This window comes from Pan troglodytes, chromosome 8, assembly GCF_028858775.2.
Source record: "Pan troglodytes isolate AG18354 chromosome 8, NHGRI_mPanTro3-v2.0_pri, whole genome shotgun sequence".
In the NCBI taxonomy this organism is placed as follows: Eukaryota; Metazoa; Chordata; class Mammalia; order Primates; family Hominidae; genus Pan; species Pan troglodytes.
This window is the reverse complement of record NC_072406.2, coordinates 142,590,048-142,605,713: the sequence shown is the minus strand read 5'-3', so window position 1 is coordinate 142,605,713 and position 15,666 is coordinate 142,590,048. Positions and strand designations below refer to the sequence as shown.

Sequence of the window (15,666 nt, the reverse complement as noted above, 5' to 3'; positions counted from 1 at the left end):
AAATGGAGGAGGCGGGGCATGGTGGCTCACGTCTGTAATCCCAGCATTTTGAGAGCCAAGGCAGGTAGATCACTTGAGGTCAGGAGTTTGAGACCAGCCTGGCCAGCATGGTGAAACCCCATCTCTACTAATAATACAAAAATTAGCCAGGCATGATCCACCTGTAATCCCAGCTTCTCGGGAGGCTGAGGCAGAATTGCTTGAACCAGAGAGGCAGAGGTTGCAATGAGCCAAGACCGTGCCATTGCACTCCAGCCTGGGCAACAGAGCAAGACTCTGTCTCAAAACAAACAAACTGAGGAAACTGGAGCATGACATTGAACCCTCCGGTTCCTGGACGCCAAAACAACCAAGAAAAGCTCGTTATCTGCTTGCAAGCGTATCTATCTGCCTAATACCTCCTCAGCCTTGAAGACTGAGAACAGTTTATTGCATGCCTGTTGTTTTTATTAAGAAATTTGTTATGAAATTTAAACAGCAGTGCTACAGAAGCCCTGAAATATAGACGAGGGAAAAACACACTCAAGATTCCACCCTTTCCGTGCAGCCCTTTTACATGAGGCTCAAGAGCAGGTATGTCACTCACAGCATTTCCAAATGATGCCAGGATGTTCCGAATGGCCATTCCCATCTCAGTCCTAGAGCAATGGGGAGGACACAGCATGGAAATGTTTCAAGGAGCTCCTGCAGGAAGCAAAGCCACAATACCAAAAACATCCCATCTTTCAGGTTGTCTGATAAAGCAAAGACAGGCATCAACCAATACCAGAGGAAGAGGGGACTCAGTCCCCTTCAAGGCCAGTGCTTATTTCCAAATACTGATTAAGGACCAGTGACATTGCGAGAACTGCTTGAGGCTTAAATTCAAAGCATCGATTCCTAGCCCCATCCCTGAAGATTCTGATTCCATAGTAGAGGTGGTGGCAATGACAAGGACAACAGCCAGCACTGCTTGATCATGTCCTATGTGCCAACCACTAGCATGATTCTAAGTCCTTTGCCCATCCCATTTTCCAGGTGAACACACTCAGGAAATCTTTATTTGAAACAAGGTATCCGGGGAGTTCAACAGTCACCTGGGTTTGAAGACAAACTGCTTTAGAGTCTTTTTCTCTCTCTCTACCTTGACCTTTCTCTCTCTCTCCCTCTCTGTCTCTCAATGATCAGCCCTCTAAGTCTTATCTGTCAGTGAAAGTGGGGAGGCGAGAGCAAGGATAAGAAAGAAGAATGTTTAAGGTCATCTCAAGCATTGTTTGGTGGGCAATGGAAGCAGCCAGCCAACCCACAGTAAACAGAAATGCACCTTCCACTCTGTGGTGTGGTGCCCATAGCAATTTCTGTGGAAATGGAAGGACTGTTGAACACCAGTGAGTACATTCACAATATTTACTCACGTAGGCATTGTTCACAGTCATAAGTGGTGTCAACCATTACAGGTTTTGCAAGACAGGGAAGCAAACTTGTTATAAAGAAAAATACCCAAGCCTTGTCTGGTAAATTCAGGCAAAGGGCTCCAGAAGGATGGTGCCAGCTAACCCAACACTGTCTGAGAAAAGCATGTCAAAGTATTAATTTTGTTATTGCATCTCTAAGGAGTTATCCCAAGGATGTAAGATTGGCTAAAATGTGTTTAGGAGACCACCTAAAGATCCAACTATAGGAGATTAGTTCAAATCCATGCAGTTTTTAAAATAATGTTAGAGAGGTGTAACTTACTTGCACAAATTTGTTAAAAGGAAAATGTTTCTGATATATTAATAGGAAAAACAGCTTATAAAGCAAGATGTTGAGCCTTCATTCCAAGTAGGATGTAGTAGGTCGCCACCAGCCAGGGGTCCCTCTGTAACAACAGGAATAAAAATGAATACATTTTAAAAATCCATATTCTTAAAATACCACAGACTCATGGTAGAAATAACGTCTAGATGAGCAACTATCCAAGAGCAGGCCTTGTCCTTCAAAGGGCTGATGACTGCCAGATGCCTTCTCCAGAGGGGCATGTGCACATTTGGGGTACAGGCTGAGGATTTCGTTTGGTCTCCACAGACAGACTCTAGTGGGAAAAAGAAATACCAGCAGAGCTGTTGACAGTCACGCAAGCCAGCAAGATGATCAAAATCTAGAAAAGGGGAAAAAAACTACTGTCAATTTAAATCTTCAGGGCATTTGTTAAGTTCTGGGGCAACACTAGAGGCAGGGGCCCAGGGTCAGAAGCCTTTGCCAGGCAGACTGAAATAGCCTGCAGTTACAGAGCACTGACAGACGAATTTCCACTAGAAAAAGAGGAACTGGCTAAAACACAGAGCCAGTATCCTACTCACTAAAGACCCAAGATCAAACCTCAGAAGACAGAGGGAATGCCCTGCATTGCACCAGAGCTGAGGTGATGGACACCTGTCAGCCTCCAGAACAATAGCCCAAGAGGACCACGCCCAAGGAAAAGAGGCAGAATGGAGTTAGTCTTACTGCAACAACAACTCAGCTCAATTCCTGACTGATGAGCCGCTCAACCTGAAGAAAATAAATAAATAAATAAAAAGAACAAAAAGATAATTTTTCCCAGAGGAAATTAACGTCAGCTTCAGCTTCTATGGTTCTTTTATTTATGATGCCTGGAATACGCTCAAAAATTATGAAGAGGCAGAATAAAGTAACCAACAATTCAGAAAAGAAAAACGAGAATTCAGAAAAGAAAAACATAGATACAGATCCACAGATTGTCCAGATATTGGAGTTCACATGCAAAGACTTCTAGATAACTATAATTAATGCGTTAAAGAAAATTTAAAAAGTCAACAAAAGAGTGAAAAGGCCGAGAAATATTTCATCTATGAAAAGACACAAATCAAATAGATATTCTAGAGCTGAAAATAAGGTATTTGAAATTAGAATGTACTGGATGCCTTAAAGACAGACCATACAGAGAAGAAAATTGAGGAACTCGTGGAAATGTCAACTAAAAATTTTAGAGGGAAAACAAAACAAAACAAAAATCAAAAGAGAACAGAGCATTGGAGACATGTGGAATACTGCCACATGTCAAATGGTCTAACATGCATGTAATGAGAGTCCCAAGAGATAGGAGAGAAATAATGGGGCAGAAACAATATTTGAAAATACAATGGCTGAGAATTATATAGAACTGATGAAAGCCAATAACACGCAGATTCAAAACCTCAATGAAGCAAGAACCAGAGAGACACATGCAAAGAAAACTATGTTATAGTCAAACTTCTTAAAACCAAAGATTTTTTTTAAAAAAAGAAAATTATCATTGGCCAGAGGAAACAGTCTTATACCTTCAAAAGAACATGAATTAGAAAAATTAAGCTTGTTAAAATGTTCTTACTACCCAATAAACAGATTCAACACAATCTTTATCAAATTTCCAATGGTTTTTTTACAAAAATAAAAAAAATACAATATCTAAAATTTCTGTGAAACCACAAATGACCCTGACTAGCCAAAGCAATCTAGAGAAAACAGAAAAAAGTTGGATAAAATACCTAAATGCAAGAGCTGAAACCATAAAAATCCTTTAAAAACATAGGTCAATGACAAACTCTTCGACACTGGCATTGGCAATGATTTTTTCAATATCACATCAAAAGCTCAGGCTACAAAAACAAAAATGAACAGGTGGAACTACATTAAATTAAAAAGCTTCTGCACAACAAAGGAAGCAATCAACAAAATTAAAAGGCAGCCCATGGATTGGGAGAAAATATTTGCAAACCATGTATTTGATAAGGGATTAATATCTAAAATATATAAGGAACTCAAACAACTCAATAGCAAAAAAAAAAGGCCCAATTTAAAAATGGACAAAGGATCTGAATAGACATTTTTCCAAAGAAGATATGCAAATGGCCAGCAAGTACATGAAAAAGTGCCTAGCATCACTAATCATCAGGAAAGTGCAATCAAAACTACAATGACATAGCACCTCACATTTGTTAGGATGGCTGTGATAAAAAAAAAGGTGAGATAAGTGTTGGCAAGGGCATGGAGAAAAGATAACTCTCTACACTCTCTCTACACTGTTGGTGGAAATGTAAATTCATACAGCCTTTATGGAAAATGGTATGAAACTTTCTGAGAAAATTAAAAATAGAACTACCATAAGATCCAGCAATTCTCCTTCTGGGTATATCCACAAAGGAATTGAAATCAACACCCCAGCGAGATATCTACATATGTTCCCATGTTCATTGGAGCATTACTCATGATAGCCAAGATATGGAAACAACCTAAGTGTCTGTCAGTGGATGAATGAATAAGGAAAACATGAGATGATAGATATAGATAGGTAGACAGATAATCAATAGATAGGTAGATGGATAATTGATAGATAATATATAGGTAGATAGATAATAGATAGACAGATAAGATAGATACACACACAGTGGACTATTATTCAGCCTTTAAAAAGAGACTCTGCCATTTGTGACAACATGGATGAACCTGGAGGACATTCTGCTCAGTGAAAGCAGAGAGAGAAAAATACTTCAGGATCTTACTTATATGTGGAATCCATAAAAGTCAAAAACATGTCAACAGAGAGTAGAAAGGTGATTACTAGAGTCAGGGAAATGGGGGAATGTAGACTGAAGGGTCCAGACTTGCATTTACGTAAGATGAGTAAGTTTAGAGAGCTAACATAGAGCAAGAGGACTGTAGTTCATAGTATTTCGTTGTATCCTGAAAATCTTCTAAGAGAGTGGATTTCGGGTACTCTTATCACAAAAAAAAGTAACTGTGAAGAAAGGGATATGTTAATTTGCTTAACTGTAGTTATCATTTCATTATGCATATGTATCTCAAAACACCACGTTGCATGCCTTAAATATATATAATTTTCAATGGATAATAACAAGACTAACAGCTAGATCCCAAGCAAGAACAACAAAGCCAAAAAAGAAGAGAAAAGTACCACTATCGTGAATGAAGACATTACTACAATCCTGCAAATCTTAAAAGCTAAAGGACGTTTTTTAAAATTGTATGCCAAGGAATTTGAAAACTCAGATGATAAGAACAAACATTTTTTAGACAATGGAATGCAATGGTAAAATGCTAACAGAAACAAATAATCCCAACTAAAAATTCTGTAACTAGGGAAAAATCCTTTAGAAATGAAGGTGAAATAAGGATGTTTTCAAACCAATAAAAACTGAGAGTATTTGGTGCTAGAAGATCCACACTGCAAGAAATAGTAAAGGGAGTTTCTAATGGCAGAAAGAAAATGATTCTAGATGCAGGTACGGAAATGCATGAAGCATCAAAGAGCACCACAGAGTAAACATGTGAGTAAATATACAAGAATACGTCCTGCTTCACACAACACTAACAGCAATGTCTGAATTGATAGCATATGTAGAAGTAAAATACATGAAAACAATAGCACCAATCGTGGGAAAAGGGTAAATAGAATTAAAACTGCCACAGCACTCAAATATTAATAGGGAATGGTTAGACGTATTGAGGTAGGCCGTCATGAGTGAATGAGGCATTTTACAATCTCCAAAGTAACCATTAAAACAATACCAAGAAAAATGAGACTGTAGAAGACAAACTGGAATAAAAAAATACTTGATTAACCCAAAGCAAAGCAAGAAAGAAGAGGGAAAAAGGTGGAACAAATTGAAAACCAATGGTGAGATAATAGGCTTAAACCCAACCGACAACAATATCAGTACCTACATTAAATATAAATAGAATAAACACTTCAATTAAAAGGCAAAAATTGTCAAACTAGATAAGAAGCTTAAGCCCAGTTGCATGCCTTTTATAAGACACACTTTAAATAGAAGACAGAGTTAGGTGAAAGTAAAAGCATCGGAAAATATACACCATGCAAACACCAACCAAAAAAAGCTGATTTGAGTCTATTAATGTCAGATTGTTTACATGTAATGTCAGATTCTGTAACACTCTCTATATTACTAGAGGAAATTTGGAATATTTCATGTTGATGAAGGAGTAAAGGCAAAGCAATTTAAATGTATCTGCATAATTATTAATAAACACAGCTTCAAAATACAGGAAACAAAAAACTGGTAAAACTAAAAGGATAAAAAAGCAAATCTACAATCACAATTGGAGACTTTAGTACACCATTTTCTGTTATTGATTAAATAGACAAAAATTAAGATTTGAATTAAGATTTGAACATGATTAATGAATAGGACCTAACTGGCATATTCAGAACTCTGCACACAGCTGTAACAAAATACACATGCTTTTTAGATGTACATGGAACATTTACCCAAATAAATCAATCTGCTGGGCTGTAAAGCAATCCTCAGCAAATTCAAAACATTAAAATTTTACAGAGAATATTCTCTAATGACAGTGAACTAAAAATAAAAATAAATAACAGAGGGATAGTAGGAAAGCGCACAAATGTTTGGAAACTTAACAATAACCCAAGGGGGAAGATTAAGTAAATTACAAGGAAAAATATTTTGGCATGAATAATAATGAAAATATAAATATTAAAAATTGTGGCATGACACTAAAATGTGCTTCGACAGATATTGATGGATAGCCCAAAATGTATATATTGAAAGACGACAGGAAGAAATTATTGAAATCCATTCTCTAAACTTCCATCCCCCAAATCTAAAAGAACAGCAAATTGAAGTGAAGAAAATAAATAATAAAGATAACAGCAGATAGTGAAATTAAAAGCAGATAGACAATATAGCAAGGCAAAGCTAAGTTATATTATTTTGAAATAGTAATAAAGCTGAAAAACCCCTGGCAAGAACCATGAAGCAAAAAGGGGGAAATTACCACTATCTTCAGGGAAAAAGGGACATTACTAAGATTCTACAGACATTAAAAAGAAAATAGAGGGTATTATGAAACATTTTATACCCTAAGGAATTTGGAAACTTAGATGAAAAGAAAAAAACCTCTTAAAGAACAAAACCTTAAAAAACTGGCATGAAGAAAATTAGAAAATGTAAGTCGTTGTATATCTGTTTTTAAAAATTCAGTCAATAGTGAGAAACTTTCCCATAAAGAAAACTCTAGACTCAGGTAGTCACTGGTTAATTTCTCTGAGCCTTTGAAAATAATACCCATCTGAAAATATACCTTCAGAGAAGAAAAGAAAGAGGGCTACTTCCCAATGAATTCCACGGACAAAACATAACCTCAGTACTAAAGCATGACAAAGATGCTAGAAAAAGAAAATCATAGTCCAGTATCTTTCATGAACACAGATGCAAAAATCCTAAACCAAATATTAGCAATTTTAATCTAGGGACTGTGAAAGCATAATATATCATGACCAATTGGGGTTTATTCTAGGAACGCAGGATTAAATTTAAATATAAGTAAATGTTTATTCACAATAACAGTGTAAAACATAAGACCATAGAATTGTCTCAACAGATGAAGGAAAACATTTCTTAACATTCAATACCCATTCATGACTAAAATGCTCAGAAAACTGGGATTAGAAAAGCTCTTCTAAAATACGATGAACAGTCTATTTTCAAACGCCTACAGCTAGTAGTAAAATAGCCAGACTCCCCCAGCAGGTTAGGATCACACATCATCATCACGTCTATTAGATGCTGAGCTGGAAATATTGAGCCAGAGCAATAAGCAAAAATAAATAAATACATAAAGATTGGAAAGGAATAAATACAACTGTCAGGATTCACAAAGGACAATTGCATAGATAGAAAATTCAAATAATCAACAAATTAGAATTAACAGATGAATTTAGAAGGGTCACTGGAAACATGGTTAATATAACAAGTCCACTTTGTTTCTATGTAATAGCAACAAAAATTAGAAAAATAAATAAATTCTGATTCATATAGCATCAAAAAATTCAATACTTATGGATACATTTATTTTTTTCAAATGCAAGACCTCTTCATGAAAAACTATGAAACATTACTGAAATAAATTAAAGAAGACATGAGTAAGTGGGGAGATGGTCCTTGTTTGCAGATTAGAAAATTCATTATTTTTAAAATGTCAACCCTTTCCACATTGATCACCAGATTTAACGCGATTCCAATCATAATCCCAGCAGGAATTTTTGTGCACGCTGACAAGCCAATTATAAAATTTGTATGGAAATGCAAAGGACCTGGAAGACTCAGGACCATTTTGAAGAACAGGAAGTGGGAAGACTTAAACCCTCTGACCTAAGACACACTATACAGCTACAGTAATCACTTAAACTCTCAGACCTAAGACACACTATACAGCTACAGTAATCACTTAAACTCTCAGACCTAAGACACACTATACAGCTACAGTAATCACTTAAACTCTCAGACCTAAGACACACTATACAGCTACAGTAATCACTTAAACTCTCAGACCTAAGACACACTATACAGCTACAGTAATCACTTAAACTCTCAGACCTAAGACACACTATACAGCTACAGTAATCACTTAAACTCTCAGACCTAAGACACACTATACAGCTACAGTAATCACTTAAACTCTCAGACCTAAGACACACTATACAGCTACAGTAATCACTTAAACTCTCAGACCTAAGACACACTATACAGCTACAGTAATCAAGACCTGAGGTGTTTCTGCAGTGATGGATAAATAGACCAAAAACAGACACACCTATGCAGTCATTTGCTTTATGAAAAAAGTTACCTAAATTCAGTGGGGATAGAACAGTCTCTTTAATACATGGTAATAAAGCAAATCAATATCCACGTGGAGGGAAAAAACACCATAAACTTCTATATCTGCTTCAAGGTATAACCAAGAATTAATTCAAGATTTATTTTAGATATAAGTGCGAAAGGTAAAACAAAAAAGTTTCCAAAAGAAAACACAGAAATGTATTTTCATCATCTTGAGTAGGAAAATATTTCTTATCACAACAGCATTAACAGAAGCAAAAACTTGATAAATTCAACATATTAACATTGAGAACTTTGTTCGCTTAAAACTTCACCATTAAGTGAGGTGGGTGGTGGTTATGTGGGAGTACACCTATGGAAAGTTGTGTCAAACTATATGCTTCAGGTTAGTGTACTTAAGCATATATAAATGCAGCTTAGTTGAAAAGAAAGGAGGTAAGGTGCAATCCACTATCATACATGCACACATACATAAAAAGTCTAGAAGAATATCCGTCAAAACACTGATACTTGGTTGATTTTAGGTGCTAGGAATATAGGTGATCTGTATTCATTTTTTAAATATCTATATATTCTTGTATTCTTACATTCTATGAAAAACTCAAATCACTTGTGTGATTTTCATGAAAAATGTTAATGGCTCATAAAAGATCTGCAATGCTTTTGATCATACTGAGAGAAGAGCATGAAGTCAGTCCGGGTGCAGGGTGCCTCCCTGCTCCTCTGCAGGTGTAAGAAAATTAACTCTAGGACTGATGCCTAAATGTTGCTTAGAAGGAACCATAGCTCGTTGTGAGGATCCCACGTGGCTGATGGCTGCCTTGGGATTGCAGAGCACATGGTGTGTGTGGCCCTAGGTCAGCAGGTCTCGCCTGGGTGCAGAAGAGCAGGACGTCCTGTGTCACCTGCAGTCCAGCTCTCTGCCTTTCCCTCATCATTGCTCTCAACACAAGTCCTCTCAAGCAGGACGGGAACAACCATAGGATGACAGGCTGGCTCCGAGGTCATGTTGTTAAGCACAGTGTCAGTTTTATGGCAAAGAGCGAAAAAAGCCCTTTTTATTGCCACCTACATTGGCAGGCCCTTCATCTGCCTGCCTTTTTACTGTCTGACTCACTGGTTTATTCTCCACATGGGGGGTGCTATCACACGGTGAGTTACGCCCACTTCATGTTTGCTAGAGCAGATAATTCTTAGATCTCATAACCTATTTATTTCATTTGGATCAGCGTGCTTTCCCTGACTGCCTCCCAAACCATAAGCAATTGTTTCTACATATCTCTCCCTTTATGACTTACCATTAAGGGACTCAGAACGCTTCTTTGACCTGTGGAATTGCAAACCATATTCTCAGTCTGGGAATTCGAATGGGGGTTACATATTGTGCACATCAGAGACAGTGAGTTATCTCAGGGACTGCCAGTTAAGGTTATTGAATTACGCATTTTCTGAACCATTTCAACAAGAAATCTTACCCTTAATGTACATTTTCACTTGATGGAGGACCACGTCTCACAGGGGTTGAAGAACTGTATTTATCGACTTCCTATAAAGTACAAAAAACCCATGAATCAGTCCCTCTGATCTTATTACAAACACCAAATTTAGGATCTGTACTTTCTTTATACAAAATCTAGTTACAGAACCTCATAAATCTTTAAAGAAGTCATACTTTAAACCTTTTAAAAAAATGGTATTTATAAGGTTGCAGACTTCATTTCAAAGCACAGATCAATGAAGAGCGGCACGACCATGAGCTTTTGCATAAGTAAAGAAGAGGGGAAATTCAGCACATTTGGAGGGAAAATATGAGCTTCATCATCATTTGCTAATTTTAGATGTAATTAAGGAGGCAATAATTGTCATTCCTGCGGCAGCACTAGCAGCCTATCCAATTCACTGTATATAGAGAGTTAAGATAAATGTAAAACCAAAAAAAGCAGACACCTAAACACAAATGCCTCATACTCTATCAAGCCCGTAGTTAATCACTGTTGCCCCAAAAGCTACTTCATTATGGTAACCGAGAAAAGCAGAGCACAATTATGCAGTTTAAAAGGTTTCAATCAGAATGATGAATGGTGGTCTTTGGGTAGCTTATTAACATATTTAGAAACTTATTTGTTTGAGTGGGTTTTTTTATTGAAAGAAAAAAAAAATCCCAGAAGGTCAGCACGCCTCTAAAGACTTTCTGGTTGGAAATCTCTAGCTGAATGGAACTGAGGTGAGTCCCACTGAATCCGTTCTCAAGATGGCAGGGGAAGTACCAGAATTCAGAGGGAAGTGTCCCTAGGGACTATCTCATCCGACCCATCATTTTACAGTAGAGGAAACTGAGATGCAGACAGGGCACTGATGTACCCAGGTCACAGAATACTCGTGGCTCTCCAGGACCCTCACTCAGGATACGTCCCTCCCCCTCGGAAACCTCTCTGAAGATATATTTGGCATCTAGTTAATTGAAATGAAGACAACACGCTGAACACAAAGAAAGGACATGCTGAGATATAAAATAGAGAGGACAAAAGAAACGTAAAACTACAAAGCATCCTTTTAGACCAAAGCTGTGTGTTACGTCTTCCATGGAGAATTTGAGTGCTCAGAAAAATGACGCCTTCAAAAGTTGGAAACATCACTTTACTCCTCCTTTTTTCTTACCTTTTCCCTGCACCTTTGAAAAAGATGATAGGGTGACATTCTCACAATTTTTACTTTAAACACATCATGAAAACTTCATGAAAGGAACCCGTAGGTTTCCGTTTAATGGGCGTTTTACGCGGTGCTGCAATTGGGAGGCATAGGCTGCTTTTAGCCAGAATCGTTCCGTGCATATGCATATTCCACTTCCTGCAGCAAAACACCATCAATGGTCTTCACTGGAGTGCGGTGAGGAGGAGACTTGGGAGAGCTGACCAGCACTCATTCTGAAATTGATTTCACATGAAAACCGCATTTCGGGGGCTTTGCCTGCTGCAGCTCTCTCTTTCTCTATAAACGCTTCCTCATGCTGGGAGGATCAGGTGCTGGATCCGTTTCCTATTCCAGCTGTAAACAATTACCACAAGCTCAGTGGCTTTAGAAAATAGATACTCTTCTGAAGATTCTCCCTTCCAGCGCTGGAGGTCAGACACTTGATCATGGCGCGAGTAGGGCTAAGTTCCGTCTGGAGGCTTTAAGGGAGCGTCTGTTTCCTGACTTTCCCCAGATCCCAGGAGCATCTGCACTCCCTGGCTCGAGACTCCTCCCCTCCACCTCAGGGCGCATCCCTCCGGCTGGCGGAAGAAGCCTGTGCTCTAGCGCCGTGTCTCCTCTTCTGCCTTGGGTCTGCCTCTATCTTGTAAGGACTCTTCTTGTGATGACATTGGCCCAGCCAGGTAATTCAGGATGATCTCTCCCTCTCAGGATATTTCATGTCACTGCATCTGCAAAGTCCCCTCTACCACGTAAGGCAATAGAGTCAGTTTTCAGAGATTAGGACATGAACATTTGGGGAGTCCTTTTCCTGTCTACTGGAGGTACCGTGCGTGACATGGGGGATTTAAAGTCGAAATGGGATTCCTGTCCTTCCAGGAGGTGGTGTCAGGCAGGGAAATCAACACAGTCCAGAAACCGTGCTTACAGCACCCATGAGCCAGGTGTGCTCAGGGAGCACAGAGAGACGCTGTGCATAGAAGGGCCTGGGAGAGACCCTCAAACAGTCCATCTCACAGGTGCCTCTCACCACCACAACCCCTACCTACAATGATGTGGCCATGCCGAGCCTGCCAGGGCCTGCCTCTCTTTTCTGTTTTCCAGGGCAGAAGTGCCAGGCATCTCTCATGTGTACCCTTGGCAGGAGCCTCCAAGGGCATAATCCTATCTCTGAGTAGATCCCAAGATGGAATCTGAAGCCATTGTCTTCATGTATCTTCATGACAGCTGAAAGAGACATTTAATGGGATCCAGTATGCCTGGAAGTCAGGGTAATGTGTTTTTATTTCCAAAATAGCCTCACCTCAACTCCCATAATTAACAATGACGGTGCCAAATGGATGGAAATCCAATTCAGAGACCTTCCCAACACTGGGGTCTCCCAAGCTCATGAGGACTAAACGGACGCAGTCAGCACCAACAATTAATTACCCAGGCCACAGGCAATTACACAAGAGCATCAGCACAAAATGAAGACCAAGACGTGAGAAAGGGAAGTCGATATTTAAGTGAGCTGTTGGATACAAGGCCAGACGCACCAACCTGAACCGTCAGGTGACAAGGCAAAGCTTCACCCCAAGGAGTGGCTCTGGATTTCCGGGAGGCACCGCTGAGCAGATGCGAAGACTTGGGACTCCCCAGGAGCCAGGCACCCAGCAAGGGCTGAGCCCCCTCCCATCACCCCTTCACACCAGAGGGCACGCACCCATTTCCAAGGAGACACTCCCTGGCTAGAACTGAAGTCACATCCCTCAACTATGTGCCCCTAAACCATTCTCCTTCACAGACACCACACAGTGACAGGCACGGGTCCAGCGGGCTTCTAGAAACCAGACAGTTTCGGGGCACACTCTGCACTGTGATGTCACATGTCAGGCACTGCATCTGTTGGAAAATTCTAACCAGGCCACAAATAACCAGCAGCATAACATGCTGTCAGGAGTTGGGAGGGACTGGCTAGCGCAGTTTCTAAACTCGGTGCAGGGATTCACTGAGATGCCAAGTCTGGACTCCCTATTTTGGAAGGAAATAACAAAAGCCTGCTGGATGGCTTTACATACATAAGAGTCAGCTTATTGAAAAGTAAGAACTCTCGGCTTAGAGACCTGGGACTCGCTAAGGGTACAAGCTGAGACGTGTTGAAAGAAAATATCTGGCCAAGCAGCAAGGCCATGCTTTTCTGTTTCTTTTCATTAAGTAAAGTAAATTGCAGTTCAGAATTTGTTTTAGAAAATGATTTTGTAAAGCTATTATTCTTGTCTCAAAATTCACAAGTTCAGAAGATGCCTTGAAATGTCTCTTCATTAAATACTGTCACCAAGAGAGGCATGAGCAAGATAAATGCATCCCTGTCTACAGCTGAACTCGTGAGGCATGAAGAAGAAATTTGGTAGAAGGCTGCCGCAGGGATGGAGGAAGGTGCCTCAGCAGCCAATTCACGTGCTCCCAAGAAGGCCTCCCTGGGGACTGCTTGACCCAGTTGTCAGGGGAAATAAACCTCACAAGGGCTCATGAATAGGCCAGACCCAAACTGCACAAGGCACAAATTCCCACTGCTTGTCAGCACCCACAAAACAGGCAGCGGGAGGGGGGATGGTGATGATAAACCACGCGCAGGGGATTTGCAGTTTCAGAAAGTGTGCTTTATAGGTATGTTCTCACCTCATGAAGCAGGCAGGACAGGTGTGAGCCCACCAGGTAAGCAAACCTGAGCCTGGAGAAGGGCTCAGGCCCTGCAGCTGGGAGAGGGTAGCGTCCGCATGCTCAGCCAGGTCTCTGGTTTCCAAGCCCGGCTCTTTCCATCTCGGCCATCTTGCGAGCCAGCATCATGGTTACTATAAGCAAGAAAGCAGGAAGCATGGTGTGGTGGGGTGCAGGGGGGTGCAGTGGTCATTTGAACCCATATGTTTGTGAGCAATGGACCTATACCGCAGTTTAGGGTTTTGACACAGCCTCTAACCCAAACCTTGCCCCAGAGTACAAAGGTCTACTCCACGTGGCCACCTTAGCAGAAACCTAATAGACTATGCCCGTGGGATCTTGCCTCAGAGGTTACTTCACCCTTCCAGAATGCTCACTCACAACACTCACAACCTTATACTTAAGGCTCATATGAGCCCCCCAGAAATCTCAGGAAAAACTGCAGACTCACAGAGGGATGGGGGTGCATGGGAAGGGGCAGGAAGGACAGTAGATCTCTTGCTCCCCTGCCAATTGCTCTCAGATTTACATGGTCATTCAAGTCAAAGAGCCCAGCTGGGCTTCCCAATCTCATCTCGACTTCACATCTACACATTTAGCTATTGATTTGAAGCCCTCGCACAAGGTGGGGCTGGAGGAAGTTCCAGAACCAGCCCTTTCCCAGGGTAAGTGTCTGCCCCGACCCTCTCCACTCTCAGAGCCAGTTTCCCCTTGGAGGATCATCTCTGCCCAAAGATCTCAGTCCTGAGCTCTAAGATACTCTAATGACATTGAACCTCAAAAGGGAGGGAGATGTGGTCTTCATTCCCCTTTTTCCAGGTGTTCCCTTGACAATGATACAAACTGCTGACCCCCAAGCCATGAATCCTCAATGACCTTTGAGTTCCGGAACCTGAGAGGTTTGGGGCGGGGCACTTAGACAAACCCCACAGCCCTACTGCCCATCAGCAGTTACTTTACAAGTGCTTCCAATGCCCCATGATCACCACCATGCTGTGTTTTGCAGTAAAGTGGCTGTGGAAGGAAGGCCATGGTCAACCGGGGAGGTTGTCCTCGAGAGCTGCCTCTTCAACATTTTGAAAAGAAGAGACTGTTATTAGGAGGGAAAGCACCATGATGACCTTCACCTAAGCACCTCTGAATACCCAAAGTCAACCATTCACCCTCTGCAAGGGGCAATCCTATTAAGCCTCATTGCCTAGCACAGATGCAAGTCCTCCAAGCCAAGAACAAATGACTTGCAATTTAGTCTTGTTTTTCTTTTTTTTTTACTTCTCTGATCTGAAGCATTTAAGGAGGTATGTCAAGGCTGTGACCCCTATCAGGCTCCCTGGAGTAGCAGGGCAGGCAGAGGTAACTTCAGAATACCAGAGCAGAGGGGAGCATCCTCAGATTTTAGGTGAACAGCAGAAGATGTGCAGTTGAAGATGGGGAAAAGGGATGTAAGAAGGGCATGGAAGAGAACTCATTATGCAGGAGCCCACGGGAAACAGCCCTGGCTCTTAAAGATGGTAAGAAGGAATCTTATTCTAAATTCACCTGCTCTTGGCACATTCACCTTACCAAGCTGGAATGGCAACAGGTTTAGTTTTCTGACAGTCCCTGCAGTGATGATGGGTAGGCTGTGCCGCAA

The 15,666-nt window shown here is 40.7% G+C and overlaps 1 long non-coding RNA gene across 1 annotated transcript; it reads right to left on the bottom strand.

The window, feature by feature from the left end:
* Positions 1-431: 431 nt before the first annotated feature.
* Positions 432-14,900, bottom strand: LOC129136161 (uncharacterized). Its single transcript, XR_008537510.2, has 5 exons — positions 14,810-14,900; positions 13,995-14,167; positions 10,118-10,188; positions 1,717-1,840; positions 432-684 (listed from the first exon to the last, which is right to left on the bottom strand). It is a non-coding gene; the product is annotated as an uncharacterized LOC129136161 (long non-coding RNA).
* Positions 14,901-15,666: the final 766 nt, after the last annotated feature.